Genomic DNA, 26,180 nt, shown 5'->3' on the forward strand with positions numbered 1-26,180 from the left:
TTGTTCGGCTTCACAGGTGATTGTTATTGGTCACAGGTATTCCCGCAGGTCATGTGTGGTGATGTGCGGTTGGAAGGCCCATACATCGCATGCGCAGATGTCAAGGGCGCTAAAGCAGGATTTAGTGCTAAGGTTGGTATCTGTGACTTTAATGGTCAGTCAGCTTGGTGATGGGAGCTTGTGGAAGCGGAGGAGTTATCATTAGTGGATAATGATTATGGAATGATTGTTGGTCAGAGCTGGTCAGCACCAGTTAATTCGTATGCTAGTCAGATTATGTCTAACATATAACCTCTTATTGAGGGTTAGGGATGGTCAGTGTGAGATTAATGCAGCTGTTATTTCATAGTCTTGTTTGCGGATGCAGCAATTCAGGGAAGAAGAGCCCAACATTCAGGATGCAGCTCATATAGCTCAGTTTGGAAGGTATTGTCGGGTATGGCTTTCTTTCAAAGATGGTATAATCTGGTACCTATTAATTGTTTTTCAGGTAGAGCGATTGATCAGGGGCTGTAAGGCAGTAGTGTATGCCGCTGCTCAACGCTCTGCTATCACATTGAGCTTACAAGGGAAGGTGGTGGAAGTATTGCCTGAAGTGTGTAGATCAGCATATGAGGTACGGCTGTTTAGATGTGACTTTGGGGCCTTAAGGATGTGTCAGACCATGGGAGCTTTATAATAATAGTAATAATAATAAAAATAAAAAAAAATAGACGAAATGGGTAAAGGGGTGTGAATTCGCTCGTTTGCTCATTTTCATGAGAATATATGCTTGCTTAGGAATTTGCAGGCGTTTGTGTGTCTATGCCCGCAAGCACCAGGTTCTTTCTTGATTCATGTTCCCTGTTTCTCCGGTGATAAAACCTACCTGGAAATAAACCTTAGCAGGATTTTTCAGGATGCTTGAACTTTAAGCCCCATTCCAAAATTAAGCCCTAGTTGCAGTTAATAAACAAAAAAGTCAATGTAAATAGTGTCCAGGCAGTTATACATGGCAAAAGTAAGATCTTGTGGAGCAAAATTAGTAGAAGACCCTGTCTTGTTTTCAGAGAGACAGGGATGATGGACAGTCATTATCTTGCTTTTAATATATAATGGTGCTTAATTGTTTACAGGTGTGGTTGTATTGAAGAAAACGTAAACAGATGGGGTTCAGCTCAGTTTAAGTTGTACATGCGCCTGAATAATATGGTGTACTAATTCTTTTTTCATTTTAGGAATTAAGAAAAGTATTGTGTGGATTGTTGGACGCTCCTTTGTGTACCGGGCTCCGAGAAGGGCAGCGGATCACTGTTGTTCTGAAAATTTAGGTTTGTACAGATCACAGTTTGAAATTTTTTGGCGTGGTAGCAGATGTATGAGGTGGAATGGATTAATGGCTGAACTGATCTATAAAGAGTCACGTGGGCTTAGAGAGTCACGTGGGCTTGGAGAATCACATGGGCCCTGTTCAGATGTTTTGATTTTACACTTAGGGGTTAATGACATAGAAGAGAACACATTGATATGTCATGGGACATTGAAAGGGAGATGTGGAGCATTAGAACAAGGTTCCGGATACAGTGATAGTTTTTTCAGATATTGTTCCTCGATTATTAGGGTCATTGCCGAGGTCTGTATATAGCGAGAGAATTCAGAGAAGGGTTAACCCGGTGGTAGAGCTCACGCCAGGAGTGGATGTTTTCTTTTTAGACATGCTGATATGGAAGGTTTGGCTCCAGGATTCCATAGGAGTGTTATAGTATACTTGTCAGAGATTGTGTTGGATATTTTATTATGGAGTTGTGTAGATGATTGAGGAGGCTGCGGGTGTTGGGGGGGGCCATGTCATTAGTGGATGCTATGGCCTGGTGGGGGATTGTCGCCCGCATTAGGCGGGTGGGCAGGTAAACTTGGGGAGAGTTTGGTGGTGGTAAACTTGTGTCTGTAAGACAGAGTTTACATGAACTGTTTTGGTTACTGATTTGGTTAATAAACTTGGGTCTGTAACAGAGTTTACAGCAAGTGTTATGGTTATTATTGGTTATATTTCTCCCCAATGTTTGTAACCCCGTTAATAAACACCGCGGCCTTATTTATCCAATATTGGTGTCTGTGTCGGTTATTTATAAGAGTTTGGTAAGGTTTTAATAAAGCGTAAGATCCCATGTGCTGGGGGCCGATGTGCGATGTCACTATTACTGCTGGGGGCCGCTGTGAGATGTCACTAATATATTGGGGGCAGCTGTGGGTTGTCACTAATGTATTGGGGGCCGATGTGGGTGTCACTATTATACTGAGGGCCGCTGTGTGGTATCACTATTACTACTGGGGGCAGTTGTGGGATGTCGCTAATATACTGTGAGCCACTGTGGGGTGTCACTATTATATACTGGGGCGACTGTGGGATGTCACTAATATCCTAGGGGGCTGCTCTGGGATGTCACTAATATACTGGGGGGCTGCTCTGGGATGTCTCTTATGTACTGGGGTGGCTGTGGGATGTCACTATTACTGCTGGGGGCCGCTGTGAGATGTCACTAATATACTGGGGGCTGCTGTGGGTTGTCTCTAATGTATTGGGGGCCGATGTGGGATGTCACTATTATACTGAGGGCCGCTGTGTGGTATCACCATTACTACTAGGGGCAGTTGTGAGATGTCACTAATATGCTGTGAGCCACTGTGGGGTGTCACTATTATATACTGGGGCGACTGTAGGCTGTCACTTTTATCCTGGGGGCCGCTGTGGCATGTCACTAATATACTGGGGGGCTACTCTGGGATGTCACTTATGTACTGGGGTGGCTGTGGGATGTCACTATTACTGCTGGGGGCAGCTTTGGGATGTTACTATTATACTGGGGGCCGCTGTGGGATATCACTGTTATATGTCGGGCCACTGTTGGATGTCACTAGTATACTGGGGGTCGCTGTGCGATATCACTTTTATACTGCGGGCCGCTGTGGGATGTCACTATTATCCTGGGGGCTGCTGTGGGATGTCACTATTATACTGGGGGCCGCTGTGGGATGTCACTAATATATTGGGGGCGGCGGTGGGTTTTCATTATTATACTTGGAGCTGCTATGGGATGTAACTAATATACTGGGAGGGACTCTGGGATGTCTCAAATGTACTGGGGGCCACTCTGGGATGTCAGTTTTATACTGGGGGCCGCTATCACATGTTACTAATACACGGGGGGGGGGCTCTAGGATGTCACTAATGTACTGGGGGCGGCTGTGGGATGTCACTATTATACTGGAGGCCGCTGTGCGATATCACTATTATACTGAGGGCCGCTGTGGGGTGTCACTATTATATTGGGGTCCACTGTGGTATGTCACTATTATACTGTAGGCCGCCGTGGGATGTCACTATTATACTAGGGTCCGCTGCAGGATGTCACTATTATACTGGGGGCTGCTGTGAGATGTCACTAATATACTGGGGGGCCGCTCTGGGATGTCACTTATGTACTGGGGCGGCTGTGGGATGTCACTATTACTGCTGGGGGCGGTTGTGGGATGTCACTTGGATGAAGGAACACTTGGAACAGGCACAGGTGGCACAGAGTCGAGTCTATAACAGGTCGGCCAAAGTCAGAACCTTTTGCCGGGGAGTTAGGGTGTTACTTTTGGTGCCTACAGTAGAGAGCAAGTTCTTAGCCAAATGGCAGGGGACCTATGAGGTGCTGGAGCGCATAGGAGAAGTCAATTATAAAGTGTACCAACCTGGCAGGAGGAGGCCGGAGCCAGTGTACTATGTGAATTTGCTCAAACTCTGGAAAGAACAAGAATCTCTGGCAGCGGTAAATGCGCCGAGCAGCCAGGTTTTTGTGAAGTCCATGGACAAAGCTCCTGAAGTAGCTATCTCAGGGTCCCTATCTAAGGTACAGAAACAGGAGGCAAAGGAGTTGGTACTTTGAAACACGGATGTGTTTTCGGAACTACTGGGGCGTACGTCAGTAATCAAACACGACATCATCACGGAACCCTACGTAAGGGTCCAGGTGAAACCCTACAGAATCCCTGAAGCACGTAGACAGGCTATATCAGAGGAAGTAAAGAAGATTTTGGACCATGGGGTCATTGAAATGAAAGTCCCTGGACTATCTTTGCGGGCTGGCGTGAAAGCGCCCGGCACTATATTGGCCCGGCTGGGCACTTTCACGCCGCGGGAATACAGCCATGTGATCTGATGCATTGGAATCCAATGCATCAGATCACAGTGTATATCGGCTGACCGTGAAAACGGCGGTCTATATACGCTCGTGTGAAAGAGTCATGAGGAGAATTTAACGCTCCTCTATATGTATACAAATTTTATTCCTCGGTTCCTCTAAAGTAACCACCACTTCATAAAATGTTCTGTGCGAACAACACGTAAACACCTGTATCAAATTAACTCGGGCGAAGCCGGGTAGATCAGCAGGTGTGAAAAATTAGTGACTACTTTGTACTACATGTTTGATCACTGGAATTATTTCCCTGCATCCCATTTTTACTATTGATAAATCTGTAGATTTGTGCTCCTCTAATATCTTACCAGGTTGCACCTTACGCCCAGTGCTCTTTTTTTTTTTTTACACTTCCATAGACCCAAGTATGACAAGCTATTGTGCCAAGGTTCTCCTCAATGCACCCAGAGGGGAGGCTAAAAAATGGTGGCATGGAACACTATATTAAGTATCCTTGTAGGTTAGGTCTTATATATGCATTTCCAAGAGGAATAACAAAGGAACATCACAACACAGAGTTCTGTATTAAGATGCTCCCAGTCAAAAATTTTCATTTTAAGGCTCTCTGTCCACGGGCGATAGTTCATAGTGTGATCCGTGACGTTAAATCGCACGTGAATCACGCTTGAAATGCTTTTCATAGGATAACTGTGGAAAGTGCAGCCCGATGTAAACGCGTCGGAAATCCATAGCAATTTTCCACTCGTGTCTAAAAATCGCGGCATGCTGCGATTTTCCTTGATTAATCTATCATAATAATAGGTTCATTGCAGTGACTTTAAATGATCTTCCACGGCGAAAATCCACTTGTGAGGATCCGCCTCGCCCGTGGACCGGCGGCTAAAGCTGGCCACGGGCGATAGTTCACAGTGTGATCCGCAGCATTAAATCGCACATGGATCACGCTTGAAACGCTTACCATAGGATAACAATGGAAAGTGCAGCCCCATGCACACGAGCAGGAAATCCATTGCAATTTTCCGCTCCCTTTAAAAATCGCAGTATTTTCAGTGATGTACCTATCATAATTGATAGTGATTGTAAACATTCACTTTTCTTCTCCATTGTATTGTATATGTGTTGTTTCCATGTTTAAGAGCCTGTCTCGTCTACAGGAAGGAGGTGGTGTGTTGTGACAGTGTGACGCACCATCATGCAGGGGTGGAGTGTTAGGGCTCATGTCCATGGACATAACTGAATTGCGGAATCTGCGCGTGCCATCCGCATGTGTGATCCGCAATTCAATCAGTCCATAGACAATCATTGGCCATTTGCAGGTAATTAAATTGTCATTTTTCCCGATGTGCAGATCACACGCATGGGAAAAAAAAATCGCAGCATGCTCTATTTTCTGCGCACGGACTACTTCCATTGAAGCCTTAGGCCTCATGTCCATGGGCAGAATGGATTTTGCATGTGGATTTCTGCAGCGGGAAACCTGCGAAAACCATTTGCAGATGTAATGTTTTTTTCTGCACGGATGTACTGTGCATCATCCGCAAACTCACCTCCAAGCCTTTTCCCCACCTCCCTAATTGATTTTAACCTTCAAATCCGCAGTGTATCCACAATTGTATTTGCTGAAGCACTGCAGCTCATCCGCACCCATTGACTTCTATTGAGCCTGTCTGTACGGACTTTGCACTAAAATGGAGCATGCTGCGATTTGTTTTCTGCACCAAACAGTCCGCAAATCAAATCTGCATGCTTAAGTTCAATTGCGGATGCCAATGCTTCCCTATGGGCACTTTGAATTGCGGATCTTTTGCGCGGGTGACCTGTGCAGATTCGGCAAATTAAATCCACCCCGTGGACAACATATATCTAGTTCTGAGAACTGCCAAAATAGTGCAATTTTTGTCAGAATCTTTTTAAAATGTCTTTACTTTTCATTAGCTGTAGAATGGCGCTTCTAGATGGAATGATTATCATTCAAAAACATCATTCAAACGAGCGAAAGTGAACAATAATTGTTTGGTCTAAACGTGAGTCAACAACTTAACGATGAATGAGAATCGTTTGATTCGCGTTCATCATTCATTTTATGCAGGCATAAATATCATTGTCGGCTCGTTCACATTCGCTTGTGTGATACACTGATTGATTCTTGTTGAACGAGTCAATGTTGAATCTATCTGTCTAAAGAGGCTGCATGCGAGTGAACGAGCTAGCTATGGCGTCCCGGGCCCGTTCGCTCATGCAGCCTAGAATAGTTGTAAAAGCAGCCTACCCTTATCATTAGTAATAATTACACGGTTCAATGTTTGCTAATTTTCTCAGTACCTAAATAGATTTTATTGACAAAACCCTGAAAATTTATTTTCCAGTTGATAATTAAAACTTTTGCTAACGTTACAATACATGACCATCAGTGGAACCATCACTGACAGACTCCCTGACTGTAGGAACATTTGTTTTCTTAGCAAGTTGTCATATTCTAGAGGGAAATCCAAAAGCATTTAGGTCTTATTTACACGACCGTATATACAGTACGTATTAAAAAAACGCAAGCATTTAAAGCATTGGATTCCAATGTATTCACTCAGATGAACGATTTTTTTTTTAGGCAAGGCAAAAAAATTGTGCTGGGAAAAATAGGACAAACGGCAATTAGGACAATTTTATATGACACGTGGAAAGATAGATCTTTTGACAAGATACACTGGAAGCTCCCATAGACTTTTATGGAGGCGAGAAAAAAGGAAGAGGGAGGGAGTTTTCCAGCGTCCAATGCTAGGAAAAGAATGCAGCTGTCTCTATTTATGCATTATTAGTCATTCCGAGGAAGTCTGCCGACTCAGATCAACAACCCCGCTGGTCACCTAATGTCTATATCCTGTAATATCATAGCACTCTAAAACGACATCTAGTCCCCTCTTAAACTCCTCTACCGATTTTGTTATCACTATGTCCTCAGGCAGAGAGTTTCACAGTCTCACTGCTCTTACAGTAAAGAACCCCCTTTTGTGTTGGTGATGAAACCTGCTTTCTTCTAGACGTAGAGGATGCCCTCTTGTTACTGTCGCAGTCCTGCGTATAAACAGATCATGGTAGAGATCCTTGTATTGTCCCCTAATGTATTTATACATAGTTATTTGATCGCCCCTTAGCCGTCTTTTCTTCAGGGTGAGTAATCCCAATTTTGACAGCCTCCCTGGGTATTCTAGTCCTCCTATTCCATTTATTAATTTAGTTGCCCTTCTTTGAACCCCCTCAAGCACTGCAACATCTTTCCTGATCACTGGTGTCAAAAACTGTACACAGTATTCCATGTGAGGCCCGACAAGTGCCTTATATAGTGGTAGAATAATGTTCTCATCCCTCGCCCCCTATACCTCTTTTAATGCACCCCAAGAGTTTTTTTCTCACTTTTCCCTATCAGTAGCCCATTTAGTGTATATTGGTGGCATCCCTTTCTCCTGCCCATGTGCATAACCTTACATTTATCAACATTGAACTTCATTTGCCATTTTTCTACCCAAGCCCCCAGCTTATCCAGGTTCATTTGTAGCTGCATATTGTCCTCCTTTGTATTAATTATCTTGTATAATTTTGTGTCATCTGCAAATATTGATATTGTACTGTGCAGCCCCTCTACCAGGTCGTTGATAAATATATTGAACAGAATGGGGCCTAGTACTGAACCCTGTGGCACCCCACTAGCAACAGTGACCCAGAGTACAAACCATTTATTACTCTCCTCTGCTTTCTATCTCTGAGCCAGTTCCTTACCCAGATACACACGTTTTTGCCCAATCTGAGCTGTCTCATCTTATATATCAACCTATTATGTGGCATGGTGTCAAATGCTTTAGAAAAATCCAGATATACGAGATCAATAGACTCTCCCAGGTCCAGCCTAGAACTTACTTCATTGTAGAAGCTGATCAGATTGGTCTGACATGATCGACCCCTCGTGAACCCATGCTGATGAAGAGTTATACTGTTGTTCTCCTTGAGGTATTCTTAATGGCATATCTCAGAAATCCCTCAAATATTTTTCCAATTGTTGAAGTGAGACTTACTGGCCTGTAGTTACCAGGCTCTCTTTTAGACCCCTTTTTGTATATTGGGACCACACTGGCAATGCGCCAATCTAGTGGTACAACCCAACTCTCAATGGTGTCCCTAAATATAAGAAATAGCGGTCCATCTATCATGTTACTTAGTTCCCTTAGAAGCCTTGGATGTATTCCATCTGGGCTCGGCAATTTATCGATTTTAATCTTTCTTAACCGGCTCTGCACTTCCTTCTGTGTTAATCATGCAATACTTAGCATAGGATTAATTTTATTTCCCTGACTCTGGTGTGGCATTTCTTTTTCATTTGTGAATACACGAGAAAAAGCTATTTAATAGTCTTGCCTTCCCCCCCATTGTCTTCTATGGTTTCTCCATTATTTGTTAGAGGACCAATGCTTTCAGTGTAAATCCTTTTAATATTTATATAATTGAAGAATACTTTAGGGTTATTTTTGCTCTCTTTGGCAATCAATCTCTCTGCCTCTTCCTTGGCGGTTTTGATCTTTTCCTTTCATAACTTGTTTTTTTTCCCTGTATGTTTTTAGCGCTTCTTCGCTTCTTTCTTGTTTTAGTAGTTTAAACGCTTTCTTTTTTTCATTTATTGCCCCTCTTCCAGTCTTGTCGAGCCACATTGGTTTCCTTCTACTTGTAGTTCATTTGTTTTTAAAGGGTTTGACTTTCTCACATGATGTAAATAGGATGTTTTTAAACTTCTCCCATTTGTCGTCTGTACTGAGGATGTTGTCCAAATTAATGTTACCACCAATAGTTCTGAGCTGATCAAATTTTGCTTTACTGAAGTTTAGTTTTTTGTCGCTCCCTGATAAGGCTTCTTATTGAATGACAGCTGGAAATTAATTATATTGTGGTCACTATTTCCCAAGTGTCAACCTGCACCCCCGTGATTCTGCCTGGTTTGTTAGTTAATACTAAGTCCAGAGTGTCCGTCACTCTAGATGGCTCCCGCACAGATGGGTAAGGTAGTTATCTTTAATTATTCTCAAAAACTTATCGACCTTATGAGATTTGCAGGTTTCGTCTTCCCATATTATATCTGGATAATTGAAGTCCCCCATAATAATTACTTTATTGCGGTTTGAAACCTCTTCTATTTGCCTTAAAAGGGTTCTGTCATTAAAAACTAAAAATTATATACTTATCTATTGCTCCCCAGGCAGTCTTCTTACCTCTTGTTCTCCTCCCCCATCTCCTCCTGGGTCCTCTTCTTCCCGGGGTCACGTGAGCTGTTGCTGGCTAATTTTTTTCCTTGTTTCGGTGATGTAGTATACATGAGCTACATTCTGCTTCCGTCAGGGAAATCTACACTACATCACGTAGCGTTCACTGCTTAGACAGGAAGCGCGGAATGCTCGGGAGCCTGAAGTTTCACGCATGCATGAGACGTCGGTGCAAACACGCACGCACGAGACACCGGTGCAAGTGCGCATGCATTAGGCCATGCCAGAAGCCCTACGGAGGTAAAGGCCGCTGCCAGTGTGCACGGGCTAGACATTGCTCTAGCATTTGCGCACTCGCAGAATATCACAGCGGCCAATAGAAATGTAACCCTGACATTGTTGTCAGGCAGACAGGAAAATAAAGTTTGTCCAGCTGTGGTTTTTTTTGTTATTGCCATCCATTCATTCGTAAAAATATATATATGTATATAAATGTATATATGTGTATGTATGTGTGTGTTTGTGTGTGTGTGTATATATATATATGTGTGTGTGTGTATATATGTGTATATATATATATGTGAATATGTATGTGTATATGTATATATGTATATATAGATATGTATAGATAGATAATTTATATCCATTTATTTATCTATCTGTCTATCTATGAGGGTTCTTTCACATGAGCTGTGTTTTAGCGCAGTATAACCGCGTGAAAAGAGCTATATTGCTCTAAAAATCGAGTGAACAAGTTAATTTCAGCTACTTAAAGCAGGTCATTCACACAATCCATGGTGCGTGGAGCATGCTTTCCAGCTCCTATAGGAGTGTAAGAATGCACGCAGCAAAGATAGGACATGTCGTATGTTTACACGCACCACGGAGCTTACATGCGAGTTGCACTCGCATGCCCTATCTTTGTTAGATGCGTGAATTTAGTGTGTCTAAAAACCATTGGTTCCTTATAGAAGCGTTTTCTATGGCACCTTTCATGCGCACAGACAGCACTTGTATGAAGGAGCCCTCAGATAGATAGATAATATATGTGTTTATCGGCAGTTTCATGCCAATATGATTTTCTTGCCTTATGCGGTCAGAATTATCGCCGCTGATCAAAGCCGCTGATTTCAATAGGAGTTCAGTGGTTTTGTTTTCACTTGCATTATTCTCGCCTGTTAATAATACGGCCGAAAAAAGCTAGGACCTGCCATATCTTTTTCGTACATAGTGAATACTACATTCCGGAAAGATCGGGCAGCCGCTGTCTTCCTAAGTTTTGTTTCTCAAACTCGTGTGCTCTGGCCCAGAGTTAAAAAATGCTGACTAAAAACCTTGTTCAGGCAGAACTTTTCTCTCTAGTGTCAAGCGGTATTGCGCCTACAGCTGTTTGATACTGTCATGTGTGTGTGTGTGTGTGCATATATATATATATCTCACTATATCTCACTATATATATAGTGAGATAGTGACTGGCAAAGTGCTGGAGGGCAGATATGTTTCGCCTAGGATGCTCTCGTATGTGGCGTTAGGGAGTACGTGGGCAGATACGTGTCACCGAGCAGCCTGGGCTTCGTGGAGGAAGCCAGCATTTGTGTGTCAGTAACACTAAGTTACTGACACGTTGTAGTTAATGTAGTGGCTCCAAGCCGCATGGTCTGGGCTGGCTTTTCCTGGAGTGGTCAACCTTTTGGTTTGCATGGAGCTTCAGCAACCTTTCAACGATTGATGGATATCATACTCAAACCCCATCGTCAATATGCATCAGCGTATTTGGATGATATCATCATCTTTAGCGAAGACTGGGGCAGCCATCTATCTAAAGTACAGGCAGTACTGAGTTCCCTTAGAAAAGCGGGGCTCACAGCAAACCCAAAGAAGTGTGCCTTGGGTCTTGAAGAAGCATGGTACCTGGGGTATATAATAGGTAGGGGTATTATAAAACTCCAGGTCAATAAAATTGAAGCCGTTCAAGACTGGCCACAACCCACAACTAAAAAGCAGGTGAGAGCCTTTTTAGGAATTGTAGGGTACTATCGGCGGTTCGTGCCAAACTTTGCTAGCATAGCAGCACCCCTAACAGACTTGACCAAGAACAGTAAGTCGGTGATAGTCAAATGGAACCCTGACGGAGAAAAGCCATTCCAAGAGTTACAATAGGCACTCTGTAGACTTCCAGTGTTGGTCACACCTAATTTTAAAAGAGAATTTATTGTCCAAACAGACGCGTCCGACGTGGGACTGGGAGCAGTTCTGTCCCAAAAAGTAGAGGGAGAGGAACATCCCGTTATATATCTGAGCAGGAAGCTCATGCCACCAGAAAGAAATTACAGTATAGTTGAGCGGGAGTGCTTAGCCATCAAATGGGCCCTTGAATCCCTAAAGTACTACCTTCTAGGTCGGCACTTAAGGCTACTCACAGACCACTCTCCCTTAACTTGGATGTCACAGGCAAAAGAGAGAAACGCTAGAGTCACTAGGTGGTTCCTGACCCTACAAAACTTTAGTTTCTCTGTAGAACACAGGGCAGGAAAGCTACAGGGCAATGACGATGCCTTGTCAAGGACGCCTTGTATGGCAGCTAAAAGTGTCCGACCCCACAGGCTCGAACAGAGAAGAAGGGTATGTGAGACAGTGACTGGCAAAGTGCTGGAGGGCAGATATGTTTCGCCTAGGATGCTCTCGTATGTGGCGTTAGTTAGTACGTGGGCAGATACGTGTCACTGAGCAGCCTGGGCTCGGTGGAGGAAGCCAGCATTTGTGTGTCAGTAACACTAAGTTACTGACACGTTGTAGTTAATGTAGTGGCTCCAAGCCGCATGGTCCGGGACGGCTTTTCCTGGAGTGGTCAAAGTGAAGGGTGGGATGGCCACTCCCACGTACCAGGTGAGGCTGGTATCAGGCCTCATAAAAAGCTGAGTCTGCAGGTCTGGGAGAGAGTGTGGTGAGACCTCTGCAGGTCTGAGGACCAGACTGGCTGTGCGCAGCAAGTGGTGCTTTTCAGTGAGTAGCTAGGAATGATCTGTGTGTAGTGAGTGCTCAGACGAGCAGGTGTTAATTTATGTTGGCCTGGAGTTAAGGCCTGTTTTGCTTTATTTTGCTGAAATAAACCCAGGCAAAGCCTGGTCTATGAACTTTACTCCTTGTGTCACTGTCTCTGGCTGTTGATGCCCAGGCTGCTACCTTATCCTGACGCTAATCCCTCACATATATATATATGATTTGGTGTGTGTGTGTGTGTGTGTGTGTGTATACCGCATTGTGTTGTTCTCACAAAGTGAATCGCACTCGTAGACACATTTGCACATTTGCCATGCACGATATTACTCCGAGTTTCTTGAGCCGATATCACACTCCCTTGTGTAACATTGTATTTTAGGCTAAATGAAGACAATGTCCATCTAGATCAGCCTGTTTTAACTTCCCCTTGTTGGTCCAGAGGAAGGAAAAAAAAACAACAAGCCAATTTAGCTCATTTAAAGGAAAAAAATTCCTTCGCGACTACATAATGGCAGCCAGAGTAATCCCTGGATCAATGTTTGAGATCAAATACCCCACTGGTCACCTAATGTCTATATCCTGTAATATCATAGCACTCTAGAAAGACATCTAGTCCCCTCTTAACCTCCTCTATGGATTTCGCCATCCCCACATCCTCAGGCTTCTTTCCCACAAGCGTATATCGGCGGACGTTTTCACAACCGGCCGATATACACTACGTTGGGAGAGCTGAAACTGGTGAACAGAAACACAACTCAAGCGTTTGTGCGCCTGGTTAGACGGCATGGGTCCCGGCATAAGCTTGACAAAGACCCATTGGTGGGTCGAAACGTCGTTACTTTTTATCTTGTCGTGAGGAGAATAAAACTCTTTTGAAATTTTGCACCATTTGATGCTGCCAGTCTATCTTTGGTCCATTGGCTGCTGCATCGTCTATTGGAACCTGCCCTTATAGGGATAATTCCTGTGCTGTTGGTCTGACTGCTTTCTTCAAGACTACCATGCTGTCACCCCTTTTCCCTCGCTGACTGGCATTGATTGCTCCAGTTAAATCTACAGTTCACTAGCACCCCCAGGTCTTTTCCCATATCACTTTTCCCAAGCAGTAGCCCATTTAGCATGTATTGGTGACATCCGTTTCTCCTGCCCATGTGCATAACCTTACATTTATCCACATTGAACTTCATTTGCCATTTTTCTATCCAAGCCCCCAGCTTATCTAGGTCCATTTGTAGCCGTACATTGTCCTCCGTTGCATTAATTATTTTGTATAATTTTGTAATCATTTGTAAATATTGATATTTTTGTGTAAAATCAGCCAAAGAGAATGAACGGCATATACTGAATGTAACATCGCCAAAGATGTAAAGGACTACACTGCCTGCTATTGTCAGCTTGCCATTATTCTGTCTCCCAAGCGTCTGTGTCATTATGATCTACCACAAGTGTTAGCATGCCATTATCCTGTCCCCCAGGTGTCAGCAGCGTGTCCTATAGCTGTCCCTCAAGTATCAGCGTGTCCTATAGCTGTCCCTCAAGTATCAGCGTGTCCTATAGCTGTCCCTCAAGTATCAGCGTGTCCTATAGCTGTCCCTCAAGTATCAGCGTGTCCTATAGCTGTCCCTCAAGTGTCAGCGTGTCCTATAACTGTCCCCCAAGTGTCAGCGTGCCATTATCCTGTCCTCCGAGTGTTAGTGTGCTATTATCCTGTACCCCAAGTGTCAGCGTGACCTATTACTGTCCCCCAAGTGTCAGCATGCCATTATCCTGTCCCCCAAGTGTCAGCAATGAATCTAGGCTAAGTTTGGGCCGTGTTCTTGTCTAGAGACCTCGGGGTGAGCGCCTCAATACAGCCTTTGCTGTGGAGCGGCACACTGCTCCCTGCTGGTGTGATGGTCTGGGGGACATCACATGCGACAGTCGGTCACCCCTAGTAGTGGTACGATGGACAATGACAGCTCAGTCGCTAGTAGTATCACCAAAAGAACATGTACAGGACCATTTGGAATGCCAACTGAAACACAGCCTACGAGTTTGTACGATCTAGAGACTCAATTACAGCAGATGTGGAGCAATATGCCGCAGGATACCATACAGAACCTGTATGCCTCCATGCCCGCCTGTATCACATCTTGTATACAAGCTAGAGGTGGTACAACTGGGTACTAGAGCCCCCATGCCTGCCCATATCACATCTTTTATACAAGCTTGAGGCAGTACAACAGGGTACTAGAGCCTCCATGCCCCCACGTATCACATCTTACATCCAAGTTAGAGGGGGTACAACAGGGTACTAGAGCTTCCATGCCCACCTGTATCACATCTTGTATCCAAGCTAGAGGCAGCCCAACAGGGTACTAGAACCACCATGCCTCATGTATCACATATTGTATACAAGCTAGAGTTTAGGACATCCTACAGACACATGTGTTGTCTCTTATGGCAGCTTCCAAGAGGCATTTTCCAGCAGGATAATGCTCGGTCACACACACAAGGCGGTCACAGAAATATCCCCACAACATTGTCACACTTCTGTGGCTGACCAGTCGCTAGTAGTATCACCAAAAGAACATGTACAGGACCATTTGGGATGCCAACTGAAACACAGCCTACGAGTTTGTACGATCTAGAGACTCAATTACAGCAGATGTGGAGCAATGTGCCGCAGGATACCATACAGAACCTGTATGCCTCCATGCCCGCCTGTATCACATCTTGTATCCAAGCTAGAGATGCTACAACAGGGTCTCCATGCTCTCCCGTATCACATTTTGTATCTAAACTAGAGGTGATACAACAGAGCACTAGAGCCTACATGCCACTCATATCACATCTTTTATACAAGCTTGAGGCAGTACAACAGGGTACTAGAGCCTCCATGCCCCCACGTATCATATCTTACATCCAAGTTAGAGGGGGTACAACAGGGTACTAGAGCTTCCATGCCCACCTGTATCACATCTTGTATCCAAGCTAGAGGCGGCCCAACAGGGTACTAGAACCTCCATGCCTCATGTATCACATATTGTATACAAGCTAGAGGTGATACAACAGGGTACTAGAGCCTCTATGCCCCCTGTATCACATCTTGTATCCAAGCTAGAGGATACCTAGTGCCAACAGGGTACTAGAGCCGCCATGCCCACCCATATCACATCTTGTATCCAAGCTAGAGGCAGTACAACGGGGTACTAGAGCTTCCGCGCCTGGCCATATCACATATTGTATCTAACATAGAGGTGGTACAACAGGGTAGTAGAGCCTCCATGCCCCCCAGTATCACATCTTGTATCCAAGCTAGAGGATACCTAGTACCAACAGGGTACTAGAGCCCCCATGCCTGCCCATATCAAGCTAGAGGCGGTACAACAGGGTACTAGAGCCTTCCTTCAAGGGGTCAGTTTATCACAATAGATTAACCTTTTGCTCTGTGTGATTATTGCATTGATATAAGTTAGTGATTACAATATCAGGGAAAGTTTCATTCCATCTGACAACTTCTTCTAGGGTATGGATTTTTGGGAGGAAAATTTATGTTCATGCATATAAGTAAGTGTGTGTGTGTGTATGTATGTATATATATATATATATATATATATATATATATATATATATATATATATATATATATATATATATATATATATATATACATAAAAATAAGACCAACTTCACACAGATGTAAGCAAAACTGTGCACACTGTTGCACAAAGTTTTGTCTCTCTGAGGGCAGCCGTACACGGGTGTAAGCACATGTTTGCCCGCTATAGTGGAATGTATATGCTGTACTTTATTGCACTGCCAGGGCTGCTATCATTAGTTCTATCCTAGCAGTGCCATATTTCAGTAGGCAGGACAGCCTAATTAGTAGGTGGGTCAGCCTACTTGGCATGCAGGTCAACTGAGTCGGTAGCCGCGGGTTACCTGACCTAGTAGATCCTGGTGTTTTCGTTTAAGCCTACAAAATTGCACAGTTCACTGCACGAATTTGAGCAAATAGTGGATTTCCGAGCGCAATTACGCAGAATAATAGAACATATCGCTTGTTTTTCCGCATACTCTAAATGCTCGTGGAAAAACACCACATGTGAAAGAACCCATTGAAGTCAATAGGTTCTATTTGCTGCACATTGCAATGCTCTCGTGTGAGGCTGATTTGCATGTGTGTTGGCGTATTTTACTGTACTTTTTCTGTACTCAGGGCCTGTTTCTTTTTCCCCAGGATACAAACATGGATTGAAAAGGATAATCTGAGTAATGAGTTCAAGATGTGTTCTTTCTCCAACAGAATTACACAGAGTTTCACTAGAGTTTCACAGCAAGGGGTGCCGGGAGATGACCTTCTAGCAGGAGGAGCGGAAGATGTAACCAAAGCATGAAGGTGAAAAATGGAGCACAGGTAAGTACTACTTCTGGAAAAAATGTTTTGTATGTGTTGTTGACAAGAGCCTGTGCTGGCAGGGCAGATTTATTGAAAAAAATTACAGATTCTATGGACAAAACCACTTTAATAATAATAAGTTTTCAGTTTCTTCTGTTGCTTTTGGTGTCCTATAGAAAGCGCCTATTAGGATTTTGCTATTCTTTGCTCCCTGTATTTCTACCCACAGAGATTCCACATGTTCATCTCCTGCACCTATATCTTTTTGTAGCTTCAGCATTAGGTACAACTTAACATACAGACATACCCCTCCCCCTTTCTGGTTGCCACAGTTTCTTCTGAAAAGTTTGTAACCCTGTAAGTTCACCGCTCAATTGCACTTATCATCAAGCCATGTTTCCGTTATTCCCACTATATCGTAATTTTCTTCAGACATTCTCACTTCAAGCTTACCCACTTTACTGATCAGACTTCTTGCATTTGTTGCCATACAATTTATACGGTGGTTGTTATACTTTATTTTTATTGTTCTGCCTGGTCCTATTAGCTTTCCTGACAGGTCCCAGGTCGCGGTCTATACTATCTACCCCTCTATTTCTCTTGATGCTCTCCCCCCTGGTCCCTAGTTTAAACACTCCTCCAACCTTCTAGCCATCTTCTGCCCCATCACAGCTGCACCCTCCCTATTGAGATGCAGCCTATCCCTACGGTAGAGCCTGTAGCCGACGGAAAAGTCAGCCCAGTTCTCCAGGAACCCAAACTCCTCCTTCCTACACCAACTCCAGAGCCACTTATTCACCTCCCTAAGATCCTGTTGCTTTTCTAGTGTGGCTTGTGGTGCAGGTAGTATTTACTAGAAAACCACCTTGGAGGTCCTCGCCCTAAGCTTGGATCCTAGGTCCCTGAAATTGTTTTTGCGGCCCCTCCATTGACCTCTAATTTGTTCATTAGTATCTCCTATATACAATTCATAGGTATTTGCTATATACAATTATGTATGTACATAATTTCATATAGTCCAGGAAATGAGTCATGTTTAGGTATGAGCATGGTTTAGATATCGGTACAGTTACACGTACAGGTGGGAAGGGGGGGGGAACGACTCAAACTGAACTTTTCCACCCGGGCCCCTGAGCCTTTAGTTACACCCCTGATCCCAAGCATACAATGTCAAAGGAAAACTCTATTTCATTGGCCCAAAATACATAATGTGCACACACTGCATTCTCCATGCACTTCAATGGAAAGGTGGCTGCATTTGCGTGCTACCCTGTTTACACTGTACAAAACAATCTGTAGGAAAACTGCAGGTCCTGAAGGTCTGCAGCTATTAGGACATGCTCGGAGTTATAGTTACCCAAGGAGGGGAAAAAATGACAGAAATTTAAGAATGAATTTAGTTTAATTCTCCTGTAGGAGGGGACACACATACCTTTGCTTTGATAGTAGCCTGGCTTTTGCCTTGGCCTAGTGGCCCTTTTAGCTCTGCTAGTCTGCAATACACGCTCAAGCAGCGTCAGGCCAGAGGCATGGGCATCCACCTGCAAGATAACGGGTGATGGCTACCCCTGAAGCATCATTGTGAAGGGAGGCCCGGAGAGGGAGAATACCTACCAGTCTGTCAATGCACCTAGATGTCATCTCAGCCAGCCCATGCATATATACATAGATACTAGCAATGGATGTACAGATTGCTGACTACTGTATCTGTATGTAGAGCAGTGAGTGTACTGCACTAGGCTCTGCAGGAGGTGGGGGGCGCACTCCTAGATCAGGTGCCACCAGTGGTTTCACCTGTTCTGCTGTGGTCTAGTCCAAGCACACTGAGGGCTCCCACCCACTAGCGTTTTTTTCTCCACTGCGCTCTGAGAGTAAGTGAAAACTCTCGCAGAGCAGTGCGAGAAAATTGCAGTGATATCGCTGCGACAGTCTTTTCAATGGGACCAGCGGCAGCAGCGCTAGCCCCATTGAAAAGATATGGAGAATGCCGCGGACTTCTGCCACAGCTGTCACAGCTGTGGCAGGAGTTTCCTTCATCCCCTCTGTGACAGCTGTGGCAGAAGTCAGCGGCATGCTATCCCATTGCTGCTGCCGATTCCATTGAAAGCAGTGGTTTCTGACAAGCCCTGCAGAATGATTATCGGAGAAGGGCTTGAAACATAAGCCCTTCCCCGATAATCATAAAAAAGTGGTTAAAAAAATAATAAAGTTACTCACCTTTCCTGCTGTCAGCCGCGTCCTCCGGCTGGCTCCCCGGCACTGCTACTGAGCTCTTTCAGCAGACGGGGATTTAAAAATCCCTGCCTCCTAAGAGCTATCTGTCATTGGCTGAGCGCGCAGCCAATAGCTAAGCAGTAGCTGCTATTGGCTGAGCTCTCATTTTGGGATATCTGCCTGCTTTTTTCTCGCACTGCGATGCGAGACTTTAACTTTAGAATCACATCGCAGTGGAGAAAAAAACGCCAGTGGGTGGGAGCCCTGAGGCAGAGTTCAGGAGGTTTATTACAGATGCCGTCACACACTGAGGATAACACTTCTCAAAGCTATTAACCTGAACAAGCTGAAGTTTTGATTGAAAATGTTTTATTGGTTATTAATACAACTGCATTTCTATCCAAGACATACAGGATCACAGGGAAAAGTCTACAGCCATCGCACCGTCCGGGAGCGATACGAACTATGTGCTTGAATTTATGAAATACATCAATAAAGCAGCTAAAGCTGAAATGATGGCCGGATGACGCAGGACCACACGTTGTATCGGATTATTGTGGAGTGACGTCTCTGTTGTTTATAAGTTTTGCGCTCCCAGGAGGCGGTGCTGTGATTGGTGGATGGTGCTGTCCCCAATCTTGGGAGGGTCCGTTGTCTTTAGGTAAAGAGCAGTAAATATTAAAGGCTTTACCAGGAAGGATCGGTTTTGATGAGGCAGTGAAAGAGTCAGGGAAGCTTATAAGTATGCCTGTTATCATTAGAGATGTTGGAATCCCAGTGTGCAGGAGAAATACTGGGAAGCCTTGTCCTCAGCGACTGCTTAGCATGGTCTGGAAATGCAGCCTGACCCTAGGAGGATGTCTGCTTGCCAAGTTAATAAAATTTCCACTGCTGCAATGTCGTGGCCGCCTCTGCTCAATCCTAAGCAACAAGGAAGAGGAGTGGGAAAACCTTGTCACTGCTTGTTTCTCCTCCGATTCCCAATATTAGTGGATCCTCGGCATCTGACCACTGATGTAGCTTCAATCCTCTTAGGCACAGTAGATAGATCATTGGTCCTTGCTAAAGGCTGGAAGCCCTCTAGAGCTGCTCGACTTCATAATGATCTTCTTCATTAGCTGGAACAACACTGTGCAGCTCGGAGCAGGCTCTCTCCTGGACCTCTGACAAGAGGAAAGAGCAGACTCGGGAGGAATCCTGCCCGGTGGCATGGAGAGGCATCTTGTGCTAGGCCATGTGCTGAAAGGGGGGCAGGGCCTAGTACTGGACTGCATCCCAAGAGCGGAGAAGGCGAGCAGGGCTGCTCACCTGGCGATGAACCTGTCAGGGAGCAGCCCCAGAACAGACACGGGCCACGGAGGTCAGAGGTGCTGACAGGCCAGGATGTCAGGGGAGGTTCTGGTCAAGTGGTTGAAGATGGAGGACAGAGGTCGGCAGATAGTGCCGTTCCTAAGTAGGTACTCTGACAAGGAAGGTTTTCGGGATGGTTTTAAAATTCTGTCCCCAGTTCATAGTGTCCCCTTTTCAACTAAGAACCTACAGCCGGTGCCCAGCAGTGGTAACAGAAAAGCTAGAAAAGCAGGTTTGTTTGGGTCGCAAGGCAGGACCTTTTAAGGAGCCTCCTGTGGAGGTTTTTTATAGGGTCTCCGCTGGGAATGGTCCCTAAAAAAGAACCGAATAAATTTTGGTTGATTCATCACCTTTTCTATCCAAAATGGGAATCAGTTAATGATGGTATAGATCAAGAGATTTGCTCTGTGGTATATACTTAATTTGACACTGCGGTCAATTGGGTATGAAAATACGGGAAGGAATCACAGTTAGCAAAATCTAACATTGAATCAGCTTTATGGTTACTCCAGGTGGCACCGGAGAGTATTAGGTTGATAGGATGTTACTGGGGGGATAATTTGGCAGATCGATGTTTGCCCATGGGCTACTCCATCTCATGTGCATACTTTGAAGCCTTTAGTTTTTTTCTGGAATGGGTGGTCAGGAATACCGCAGGAATTCAATCGGCCATCCATTATTTGGATTATTTTCTGTGTGTGGGCCCAGGCGGGCGTTCACATGTACAGTTTTGTTGGTGACGTTACAGTGGGTCGCTCGTCATTTTGGGGTGCCATTGGCGCCTGAGAAGACGGAAGGTTCCATGACATGTCTGAGTTTTTTGGGCATTACCATTGACATGGTGTCAATGGAATGCAGGCTGCCAGAGGAGAAACTGAAGGATTTGAAGGCAGAAGTGGAGAAGGCTAGGGGCTTGACAAAAATCACACTACGTGATTAGCAGCCATTATTAGGGAAGCTTAATATTGCTTGCCGAATAATGCCAATGGGGAGAGTTTTTTGCAGGAGGTTGGCAGCAGCTACGGTAGGAGTGAAGGTGCCGCATCATTTTATTCATTTAGGAAGAAGCCATAAAGGCGATTTGGCGGTCTGGGCCTCCTTTTTAAAAAAATATAATGAGCGGTCAGTAGTGATGAATGAGGAAAACGTAAGCTTGGAGCTGTTTACGGATGCGGCAAGCAGTTCCGGTTCTGGGGCCTACTTTCAGGGCCAGTGATGTGTGTGGAGTTGGCCTGAGGCATGGAGGGAGAGCGGGTTGGTTCGGAACCTGGTACTATTGGAATTGTTTCCGATAGTCGTGGCAGTGGCACTGTGCGGGTGACCGCCTTAAGAACAAGAAAATTAGGTTCTTGTGCGACAAAATGAGCATAGTTCAGGTCATCAATTCGCTAACTGCTTCCTCACCACCATAAGTGAATCCTTTGCGTTATATGGTATTGGAAGCCTTGTCGCTAAATGTATGGTTGGTAGCGATCCACTAGCCAGGGGTTGATAACTCAATTGCAGATACTCTCTCTCGTTTTCAGTGGGAGCGGTTCAGGACTCTGACCCTGGGAGCAGACGAAGACGGGAAGACATGCCCGGATCAGCTTTGGAGAATGGTAAGCACGCAGTGGGACACTTAATTGAAAAGGTCACTGGCTCGGAGGACTAGGGCGTCTTATTTAGCGGTGCCTCTTTAGTCCGATGTCTTCACGGTGCAGCAGAATACTGCTCTGAAGAATCTAAAGAAGGAAGGAAAACAAGTGTGAGCCTCTTATGAGAAGAAACACGTCTAATGGTGACAATAGTGATCAATGAAAACTGGAAGATGAAGGGCCGGAGGGTTCAAAGGGTATAGGAGCCAGGATTATAGGATTTTCCCCAAGTATTAGATTCATATCTGTATGTGATAAATACAACACAACTCCGACATGACATAGTGAGTATCTAGAGCAGCCCTATACAGCTGTCCAATGGGGTTTATATAGTAGGGAAATATAACTAATGATGGCTTTGAGGGTTTCCCTGGATTTGGTGCATATAGGAGGGATGTTAGGAGGCCACCTATGTCTTCCTTGAATTGGTCCCTGTCCAGATCATTACTTATCTCTGTGTTACTCTTACCTGCAATCTGTACATAGGGAAATGCAAATGAGAAGTCAAGCATGAGCCCTAGGGGAAAATAACATTAATGATGAATATATCTTACCTTGCTAGTTTTCCGCCTTTTATATGGCTGCTGCTTTTGCTATTGGAGAAAAATGTAAAGATAGCTGAAATAAATATCCTGTTTAAGTTGTTCTTGGGTTCCTGGAAACCCTCTTTTCAACAGGACCCTCTCTGTGACAATAATAAACAGATATACTTAGCCCCCGGGATCCAGTGCTGTAGCCCACTGTGGTTCTGGTGATTCCTGTGACAGATGGAAATCAGGTGGCTTCTGCTCTCATTGGCTGCAGCGGTCACGTGATTTCCTGTGATATCATCTGTTACAGCAAACCCCAGGACAGCAGCGGGCTGCAGCGCCGGATCACGAAAGATTTGGTTTATCTCTGTTTATTATTTCCACTCAGGGGATCATATTGAAAAGGGTTTGTCCAGTAACCCCTTTAAATATTAATAGTGATATAAGAACAAGGACAAGAAACAAGAGGAGAACAAGAAGAGGGCTTCATGGTGACTTTTGGAACCCTTGTGAAAATTGGCTCGTTTTCTTTTCTTTAGGGAAACAGTTTAGGTCATGTGACAATTGTAGGAACTGAAGGATATTACATGACTGAAGGTCATCATATAGCCAGGGCCAACATATCAGGGGATTAAAAAAGTGTAATTTTAGTATTTTTTCATAGGCTTTTAAATTACTCACGTGTTTTCGTCTGTCTTTCTCTCCTTCCTAAACAGTTTGGGCCGCCACCATCTCCTCCTCCTTGTTCTAATTAATAGATCCAGAAATATAGAATGAGATGCAGGGAATCAGCCGTGACGGCTCACAGTGTTGGTATCAGTCTTATACACAGTTACTATCCTGTATAAATTCTGATTATTCCATAAACTTACATTAGGGACTCTTCACTCGCCCAGGCCTGCTTCACCTGATGTTCCTGAAGCCTATAATGGAAAATACAGTTCCAATTACAATCATTGAACATTTGGGTAAGCTACATACAAAAATGTATTACACTTTATATAAAGGCACCAGCCATGTAAATTCTGCTTGTTCCTATAAACTTACTTGTTGTCTTGGCTTGGCAATGGCAGATTCATGTTAGGTCTTAATACTCTGCAATAAATAATACATCTCTAGTTAGAATAATTAACATTTTGACCAATTGGAAACCTATATAGAGCACATCTACCAGACAAATACAGGGGTTCACACATTAATATATGCTCCATGACTGGCTCCTACCAGTCTATGTATATCTAGATGCGTCATATTTAAATATAGAATGAGGTGCAGGGAACAAGTCGTGACTATTTACAGTATTGGTATCAGTTTAATACACAGATATTGTCTTGTATATATTCTGCTTACTCCATAAACTTACATGATGGATTCTTCACTTGCCCAGGCCAGTTTCACTTGATGTTGCTCAGACCTATAATGGAAAATACAGGTCCAATTACAATCATGGATCATCTGGACAAACTATATTTTGAAAAAATTAACGTTTTACAGCATATACAATAGCAGAATTTATTACACTTTATATAAAGCACCAGCCATATCAATGTTCCTATTAACATACTTGATGTCTTGGCTCGGCCATGCCAGCTTGATGTTAGGTGTTAAAACTCTATAATAAAAAAAAAAGCTCCAGTTAGAATAATTAACATTTTGACCAATTGAAAACCTATGTAGTGCATGTCCTTCAGATAAATACAAGGGTTCACACATTAATATATGCTCCATGATTGGCGCCTACAAGTCTATGTACATCTAGATGCAGGATGTATAATGTTATCTGGATGCTTTTGGATACTTACCCAATTGCTCCTCCGTCTGTAGCCTCCAACTCCTCCTCCCACTCCTCCTCTTCATCTTCCTCGTCATCCTCCTCCCTATCAGATACAGAATATAGAATATTTCCTATGTATATGTAGAGGTATAACATGTAGTGAAGATACGGACTGGACACCAAAGGTTTTGCTCCTCTGGCCTCCAGCAGGGTCGGTTCAGTCATGATAATTCTACAACTTACATGATGTTATAAACTCCAAAGTTGTTCCATCTCCTCGATCTGTAATAGAAAGTAAAGCACCAGTTATAATAATTCTCCCTGCAACCATTGTCAGAAAGCTCCAAAAATACCATTGATATACAGTAATATATCAGCCTGCTCACATCTGGAGCCTAAGTACCTGTGTTACATCTTCTAAGGCACAATATACTGTAAGACTAATCCCCAACAATGCTGGCTATATCTATACACCATATTTATACAGCCATGTGTTATACATACTGTATATTACATCTCTATATACTGTTTTAGAATTATTAATGTATCTATATAATTAGCTCATTATATTCATCTTTTATGCTTACCCATTCACTCTTCCAGCTGTATCCTCCTCCTCCGAATCCTCCTCTTCCTCCTCTTCATCCACTTCATCCCCTTCCTCATCTACTTCTCTATTGGACATATAGCAAAAAACATGTCACATATTAATTGTGATGTCCATTGGGGACACAAGGTTAGACTGAGACTGAGATAATTAACTCCTTCCTTCCATGCTACAGTGGCCGAGATCAGAGCAATCCCAGCCATTGAACCACTTAGATATCACAGTCAGTAGTAATGGTGGCATATAAGGGGGTTAGACAGGGTGTCTGTTGTCCCATCTGTGCCTCTGCAACGTGATCAAGGAGTGCAGATGAATTATTATGGCTTAACGCAAGTATTGCAGAAGTATTACAATGTATTTATAACAACAAGTAAGTGATTTCATGATCAAGTTCCCTAGTGGGATTTTTTAAAAATGGGAAAAAAGTTACATAAAATGTTAAAAAATAAAAACCTATTCCCATTAAAAATGGATTATTATATCTCAAATACAAAACAATAGAAAGTACATAAAATTGATATGGTGCAATTGTAACGACCAGTACTAGAGAATGAATGTGCTATTTAGGGCACCAGCGGTTATGAGCCTATGAGCTAAAGCAATATCTGATCCGCCATGATTGTTCTATAGACTTACATGATGGTACGCAGCCTTGGGCATCTCACAACCCTCCTGAATCCCCATGCCCTACAACAGAATATACATCTACAGTTAATCATCATTGATAAATTATAACTTATTCTTCACTACTTTAATTATATTACATCAGGTTATACCCAATGGGGGTCTTATGGACACATACAGCAGAGTCTACTACCGTGGTACTCTATAATAATGGCTCATATCCTAACACTATAGAATTGTTGTATAAGATAAATACCTGAACACATTTACCGCTGCTTTCACTCTCTCCTTCCATCTGTGGGAGGAAATGGAAACGATCATTTTATATATATATATATATATATATATATATTATATGGACAAAAGTATTTGGACACTGCATGTTTTTCAGAAAAATTGCTTTATTCTTCTATTTAGTAACGTGTCGGCCCTTCTTTTGCTTGTATTACAGCGGTAACACAGCGAGGCAGACTTTCCACAAGTTCTCTCTAAGTCTGGGCAGAAATAGCTCGCCATTCCTCATGCCAGGCTGTGAGAAGAGATTGTTGTGAAGATGGGCGCGGGTGGTGGTGTTGTACCCGTCGCTCCAGTTCATCCCACAAGTGCTTGATCGGATGAATGAATGGATGAATATTTTAC

The 26,180-nt window shown here is 43.7% G+C and overlaps 2 long non-coding RNA genes across 2 annotated transcripts; both read right to left on the reverse strand.

Moving 5' to 3' along the window:
* Positions 1-23,582: 23,582 nt before the first annotated feature.
* On the reverse strand, positions 23,583-24,407 carry LOC136610771 (uncharacterized). Its single transcript, XR_010790160.1, has 4 exons — positions 24,339-24,407; positions 24,101-24,148; positions 23,900-23,950; positions 23,583-23,631 (listed from the first exon to the last, which is right to left on the reverse strand). It is a non-coding gene; the product is annotated as an uncharacterized lncRNA (long non-coding RNA).
* Positions 24,408-24,954: 547 nt separating this feature from the next.
* LOC136610772 (uncharacterized) lies at positions 24,955-25,830 on the reverse strand. The gene is made up of 3 exons (XR_010790161.1): positions 25,798-25,830; positions 25,554-25,604; positions 24,955-24,984 (listed from the first exon to the last, which is right to left on the reverse strand). It is a non-coding gene; the product is annotated as an uncharacterized lncRNA (long non-coding RNA).
* Between the last annotated feature and the right edge of the window lie 350 nt (positions 25,831-26,180).

Source organism: Eleutherodactylus coqui, chromosome 2 (genome assembly GCF_035609145.1).
Source record: "Eleutherodactylus coqui strain aEleCoq1 chromosome 2, aEleCoq1.hap1, whole genome shotgun sequence".
Taxonomy (NCBI): domain Eukaryota; kingdom Metazoa; phylum Chordata; class Amphibia; order Anura; family Eleutherodactylidae; genus Eleutherodactylus; species Eleutherodactylus coqui.